The 7,500-nt window shown below is 48.5% G+C and overlaps 2 non-coding genes across 2 annotated transcripts; both read left to right on the forward strand.

The window, feature by feature from the left end:
- Window positions 1-6,027: 6,027 nt before the first annotated feature.
- TRNAL-CAG (transfer RNA leucine (anticodon CAG)) lies at window positions 6,028-6,110 on the forward strand. The gene has a single exon. It is a non-coding gene; the product is annotated as a tRNA-Leu (tRNA).
- A 288-nt stretch (window positions 6,111-6,398) lies between these two features.
- On the forward strand, window positions 6,399-6,471 carry TRNAT-UGU (transfer RNA threonine (anticodon UGU)). The gene has a single exon. It is a non-coding gene; the product is annotated as a tRNA-Thr (tRNA).
- The last annotated feature ends 1,029 nt before the right edge of the window (window positions 6,472-7,500 follow it).

Below are 7,500 nucleotides of genomic sequence, written 5' to 3' on the forward strand. Positions count from 1 at the left end.
GGAGATCGAGACTAAGAGGAGGCAAGACACGGAACATGTATTGGCGCAACAAGCTAGTACACATATAGTTCCTACCCCTCCTCCCGTTGCTGCAGGGAGGAAAATACCATTTACTGCATTTAAAGCGTTTGCAGAAAATGAGGAAGAGATTGATGGGTATTTGGCAGATTTTGAGCGGCAGTGCTCACTGCACCAGATACCCCCAGACCAATGGGTTACTATTCTGGCTGGAAAACTTTCAGGAAAAGCAAATGAGGCTTTTCGGGCACTCACGGCCGAAGATATCACACAATATCAGCGGGTGAAAGCCGCACTACTCACCCGATACGCAGTCACCCCAGAGGCGTATCGCCGTCGCTTCCGGGAGTCCAAAAAGAAGGCAGCAGACTCCCACATGGAATGGGCAAACAAGCTACAAAGGGTGGCATCACATTGGATGCAAGGGTGCAATGCTAACACAGGAGAAGAAGTGCTACAATTGTTCTTGATGGAACATTTCTTCCAAGATTTGGCGGCAGATACACAGGATTGGGTGAGAGATCGCCGCCCAGCCAACTTAAATGAGGCAGCACGACTAGCGGACGAATATGTGGAAACGAGAAAAGTGAGCCAAGGTACTACGCGACCAGCACCTAGAACAGAGGCCCGCACCCCAACATACGCTGCACGCACAGAATTCCGGGCCCCGGTACCCCCAGGACCTCCACGTCCTCAAGGGTCTAACAACCAGCCCCGGGAATCCTACAGAGTGACGTGTCATCGCTGCGGCAACCTGGGACATATTGCCCGTGTTTGCCCGTTGGGATCAGCCAATAATAATTGGAGGCGCACATCTAACACCGAAAGCCCATCTTCACGCCCCGCTGCTGCTCATTGCCTGGAAATTGAAGGGAGCCCTGAGGAATGCCTGGGAATATTATATGAGGCCAACCCCATACAAGCGGCTTCCCCAGATAATCGCCAGCACCACCGTCAGGAGGTGCGTGTAAATGGACAGATAGCACAAGGCCTAAGGGACACTGGCGCTACCATCACTTTAATACAAAAGCATCTGGTGAAACCAGAACTTGTGTCTAACCGTACTGTTGCTGTTCGGGTCGCAGGGGGGGCTGTTTTTCGCTTACCCACCGCCCGGGTACACTTGGATTGGGGAGTCGGGTCAGGAAAGACCACGGTGGGCATTATGGACAACCTACCCGCTGAGGTCGTGTTGGGCAATGATATTGGCCCTCTAGCCTCGGCCTTTTTACCCACTACTGCTGCGGCTTGCCCCGTGACCACCCGCTCACAGACCCGTATCGAGGACGATCCGCCAACAGGTCGGGAGACCCAGGTAAGCCACCGACAGACACCTAGCAATGACACTACAGATAGACCGCTAGCTTGGGACACCCCAGAGGAGTTTGGGAGGGAAACTAGACAGGACCCCACCCTCCGAAAGTACCGAGAACTAGCTGACAATAGAGGGGATGAGCGGGAACGTTTTATATGGGAGGGGGACCGATTATACAGATTAACCGAAGGCAGGAAGAGAGGCTGTGCTCCTTCGCAGAAGCGCCAATTAGTGGTACCTAGAAAGTACCGATTGGAGCTTCTCCGAATTGGCCACGACATTCCGTTAGCAGGACATCTAGGGGGTAACCGCACAACCTACAGAATCACTCAGACCTTCTTTTGGCCAGGAATCTCGAAGGACGTGCGCCGTTACTGTAGCACGTGTGATGTATGCCAGAGGGTGGGGAAGAGAGGGGATCATCCGAAAGCTCGACTGTCCCCTATGCCTGTGATCGAGGAACCATTTAGCAGGGTGGCAGTCGATCTAGTAGGACCCCTACCTAACCCCAGTCCCTCTGGTAAGAAATACATTCTTACCGTGGTGGACTATGCCACCCGCTACCCAGAAGCCGTCGCTCTGACGAATATCCAGGCTGACACTGTCGCTAGTGCGCTAGTCGGGATATTCACCAGAGTAGGATTTCCCCAGGAAATCTTGTCGGACAGAGGGACCCAGTTTACCGCAGACTTAACCCAGCAGTTGTGGAAGGTCTGTGGTATTAAGCCCCTACTTAGTTCACCGTACCACCCCCAGACTAACGGTCTCTGTGAACGCTTTAATGGTACCCTAAAGCAATTGCTACGGACCTTTACGGCGGAATACAGAGACTGGGAGCGATTTTTGCCACACCTCCTGTTTGCTTACCGGGAGGTGCCGCAGGAGTCCACTGGGTTCTCTCCCTTTGAACTGCTCTATGGACGGAGGGTGCGAGGCCCTCTCGACCTCATCCGAGAGCACTGGGAGGGAGAGACGGAACACGAAGGTGTCCCCATCGTACCATATGTGCTAGAAATGCGGGACCGTATGGAACAGTTAGCCCGGATGGCCCGGGATCACCTCCATGCGGCCCAGGGTCGGCAGAAACATTGGTACGATCGGAACGCTAGGCTGAGAATATTCCAGGTAGGACAGAAAGTTCTAGTACTTAAACCCGTTCGAGGAAATAAATTGCAGACCTCCTGGCAAGGCCCCTACAAAGTAGTAGCCCAGGTCTGTGACACCACCTATATCATTGCCAGTAGCAAGGACGAAAAGATACAGAAGTCCTTTCATATAAACCTATTAAAGGAATACCAAGAACGGCCCGAAGACATAGCCGCCATATGCATCCCCGCCACTGAGGACCCTGACAGTCTCCCCATCCCTGATCTATTAGCCAACCCCGAGTCCAAAACTCTGCTTAATACAGTACAGCTAGGGGAGCGATTAACTCCCACAGAACGAGAACAACTCCAGCAACTACTAGTTGAAAAGAGATTAACCTTTTCCCAGGAGCCAGGTTACACACCTGTAGCGACCCATTACGTAGAAACCCCAGGACAAGCCCCGCTCCGACAAACTCCCTATAGAATTCCCGAGGCTGTAAAAGAAGAGATGAGGAAGGAGATTCAGGAGATGTTAAAACTAGGGGTTATAGAGCCATCCGACAGTCCCTGGGCATCTCCCGTCGTCCTAGTCCCCAAAAAGGACGGGACGACCCGGTTCTGTGTCGATTACCGACGCCTCAACGACCGAACTGTGACAGACGCATACCCCATGCCCCGAGTAGACGAGCTATTGGATCGCATTGCCAGGGGACGCTATCTGACCACCATTGACTTGTGCAAGGGGTACTGGCAGATTCCCCTGGCCAAGGACGCTATCCCTAAGTCGGCGTTTGTCACCCCGTTTGGCCTATACCAGTTTAAGGTCATGCCTTTCGGGATGAAAAACGCCCCAGCTACTTTTCAGCGCTTAGTGGACCGCCTCCTTGATGGCTTCCAGGACTTCGCTTGCGCATACCTGGATGACATTGCGATCTATAGCGAGACTTGGGGGGAACACCTACAACACATAGAGACTGTGTTGGATCAGATTAGGGCCGCCGGCCTAACTCTAAAGCCGGAGAAGTGTAACTTTGGCATGGCTGAAGTCCAGTATTTGGGACACCGGGTGGGTTGTGGGAAACAACGACCAGAACCCGCTAAAGTAGAGGCCGTAGCCAATTGGCCCACACCCCACACTAAGACACAAGTGTTAGCTTTTTTAGGGACAGCAGGGTACTACAGGAGATTTGTCCCTGACTACAGCGCCATCGCCAAACCCTTGACAGATTTAACAAAGAAGAATTTACCTAGAGTAGTCCTGTGGTCTCCCGCCTGTGAAACAGCATTCCAAACCTTGAAACAAGCCTTGATCAATGCACCTGTTTTATCTGCCCCCGTCCCTAACAAAAGATTTGTCGTCCACACAGATGCGTCCATGTACGGACTGGGGGCAGTGCTAAGCCAGGTCGGCGAAGACGGGGGCGAACACCCTGTCGCGTATCTCAGCAGAAAACTGTTACCTAGAGAAGTGAGTTACGCGGCAGTGGAAAAAGAGTGCTTAGCCCTGGTCTGGGCCCTAAAGAAATTAACCCCATATCTGTATGGTCAGGAATTCACCTTAATTACTGATCATAACCCCCTTGTATGGCTGAACAGAGTAGCTGGAGATAATGGACGCTTACTGAGATGGAGTCTCGCACTACAGCCATACAATTTCTCCATCCAATATCGCCCTGGCAAGTTTAATGGGAACGCGGACGGTCTGTCCAGACAAACAGAACTATTGCCCTAACAAAGGACCGGACAGCCCCAAGTTGACCCGAAAAGGATCAATCCGGGTCTGCCGGAGTGTTCCACAAAAGGGGAGCAGTGTAACAGATCCCTACCAACCTCTGGTGGATGTGAAACAAACAAGGGAATTACAACTTACACATCCATTCGTTCCATTCCTCTGTTCGTCTGGTTCCGTGCGAATTTCACGTGTAATGCAGAGGTGGCCGCCATTTCGGGACTTTCCACGTGTTCGCGGCCATCTTGTGTGCGAACAGCGGTGTTTGCCTGTAACCGCATGGAACTGAAAACGGATACGCAAACAGGCGAACACCGCTGAATCCTCCAGACCTCCATAAGTTCGTACGGAAACTACCGAACGTCCCCTCGTTCGGTAGTTATATGCAATCATCTATGGGGATTCCAGCGAACCCCGCGATTCGCATGGATGGCCAGAGTCTCATACCTTTTTACCGTGCGAACGGAGACCGACCGCAAGGCCAAAACTCATGGAACTAATTTCGGCTAGTTGGTCTGTGCGGTCGGTCAAAACTTTGGAACGTTGTATCTCCCGAACTGTACATCCGAATGGGGTGATTTTTGGATATATTGTCCCCCTGAAGGAGAGCTATCCAGCGCTACCGGATTTAAAGCTGTACCCCCTGTTTTTGGGGTACATCCAGAACTGGTGGAAAAATGTGGACATTTTAATTGGGTTATGTAGTTATCTGAGGGGAGGAGACGTGGGGGTGTTACCATCTGTAATATTGGTTGTTTTCATCCTCCCCCTGGGAGTGTTCTGTGTGTATCTATTTCTAATAAAAAGCAGGCTGGGTGTTCCAGTCCTCAGTTCATCTTGACCCTTCAAAACGTAGCCTCGTCTCGTTCTTGGAAGGGGATTATTTGGGAATATTATTCTGCTCCTGTTTACAGCTGAACCTGCTCCTCACTCTGGATATCGTGGATGGGATTACATCAGCCTACTTCTCCACAGCAGCTTGCAGGGAAAAAGGACGTCTTCAACGGCAGAAACCCTCTCTCTATCTGGGTAGCCGTTACAAGGAGTATTAGCCATTCATTATCAAACCTCACTGTCTTGGAAAAGTCTACGGATTGATTGAAAAAAAACAACTTTTGTTAAAAGACACTTGCCACCTGCTAACCAATCTCACAGAGGAAGGAACACTTTCCATTTTTATTTTGGAAAATAGAACTCAAGCTTGAATGTTCCATGCATCTGATAATTACAGAGGTAACTTAGCCAGGAGTCAACGCATCACAAGTTGGAATGTTGGAATCAATCCACTGGGATACATTCTGTTGAATTTCAATTATCTCCTAGATACATATATTCACAACATGCTGAAGATATTGCAATTCAGCCTTTGGAATGCCCATATGCGCCACTTATTAAACAAACCTCACTGTCCTGAAAATATCTATGGATTGACCTGTCCGGCACGGTGGTCTCAAGGCTACGTTCGGGTTGTACGCCTCTGTGGCGGCCAGTGTTTGGTTTCTGCTATCGGCGGTCATTTTTATTTGAAACGCTAAGTTTTGAACTGTGCGCATCAAGAGATGCCAGCTACCTCCTTGCTTATCTTTGTCTTTCATCAAGTGGATTTTGAAGAGGAAAACCGACTTTTCAGGCTCATTGCCTCTCAATTACTAATCTCATACAAAAAAGACGCATTCATGTGTTTTCTTTCAAGACGTGCAAGAGAAAAATGCAGATCTTCTAAATTCTACACTATGGACTAAAAAGACATAGCTATTGGGCTGCCTTCCTTGTTAGTAGAGCTGAGGGACTAAAGTAGGATATGACAGAAGTTCCATTTGTCGCTCTCCAAGCTGTCTGCGATAGCTGGCGCTCACTTGCCGGTCAAGCACAAGCCAGTCAGGATGGCCGAGCGGTCTAAGGCGCTGTGTTCAGGTCGCAGTCTCCTCTGGAGGCGTGGGTTCAAATCCCACTTCTGACATTGCTGCTTTATTTCTTGCTCAAAGCAACCGCGATCTATCGTTAGCTTGCTTGGTATCGCCAGCTACATTACAACTAATTGGATGACGATATATTGCTGCTGCTCTAGGTGTGTTCTCCAATTGTTTCTTTTCTCAGCAACATATTTCAGAGAAGCAAACTGGCTATGCCCTTCAAGAGAAATATTTTTTCTTCCTACCAGATTAATTAACCTTGATTTTCCTTGCAAGTTGGATGACGACGTTCCACATGTGGGGTTTTGACACCCCCACAAAGAAGGTTGAATCAGGGCTCCATAGCTCAGGGATTAGAGCACTGGTCTTGTAAACCAGGGGTCGTGAGTTCAAATCTCACTGGGGCCTCTTAGACTCCCACATCACACTCTTTCCAAGTCAATCACATTTTCTTTTAGCTTTCTACTTTTCCGTGGAAAACTGTGGATGTGCACAATGAAATACAGGGATCTATTTATTAACCAGTGAAAAGTGTTTTGTTCCTTACATAACTACTCAATTTCTACCACAATTCTATTTTAATCTATTCTCCAAGTTACCTATATTCACAACATGTTGAAAACATTGCAATTCCACCATCAGGAGTATTAGCCATTCATTATCAAACCTCACTGTCTTGGAAAAGTCTACGGATTGATTGAAAAAAAACAACTTTTGTTAAAAGACACTTGCCACCTGCTAACCAATCTCACAGAGGAAGGAACACTTTCCATTTTTATTTTGGAAAATAGAACTCAAGCTTGAATGTTCCATGCATCTGATAATTACAGAGGTAACTTAGCCAGGAGTCAACGCATCACAAGTTGGAATGTTGGAATCAATCCACTGGGATACATTCTGTTGAATTTCAATTATCTCCTAGATACATATATTCACAACATGCTGAAGATATTGCAATTCAGCCTTTGGAATGCCCATATGCGCCACTTATTAAACAAACCTCACTGTCCTGAAAATATCTATGGATTGACCTGTCCGGCACGGTGGTCTCAAGGCTACGTTCGGGTTGTACGCCTCTGTGGCGGCCAGTGTTTGGTTTCTGCTATCGGCGGTCATTTTTATTTGAAACGCTAAGTTTTGAACTGTGCGCATCAAGAGATGCCAGCTACCTCCTTGCTTATCTTTGTCTTTCATCAAGTGGATTTTGAAGAGGAAAACCGACTTTTCAGGCTCATTGCCTCTCAATTACTAATCTCATACAAAAAAGACGCATTCATGTGTTTTCTTTCAAGACGTGCAAGAGAAAAATGCAGATCTTCTAAATTCTACACTATGGACTAAAAAGACATAGCTATTGGGCTGCCTTCCTTGTTAGTAGAGCTGAGGGACTAAAGTAGGATATGACAGAAGTTCCATTTGTCGCTCTCCAAGCTGTCT

The sequence above is a fragment of the Pelobates fuscus genome, chromosome 12, assembly GCF_036172605.1.
Source record: "Pelobates fuscus isolate aPelFus1 chromosome 12, aPelFus1.pri, whole genome shotgun sequence".
Classification (NCBI taxonomy): domain Eukaryota; kingdom Metazoa; phylum Chordata; class Amphibia; order Anura; family Pelobatidae; genus Pelobates; species Pelobates fuscus.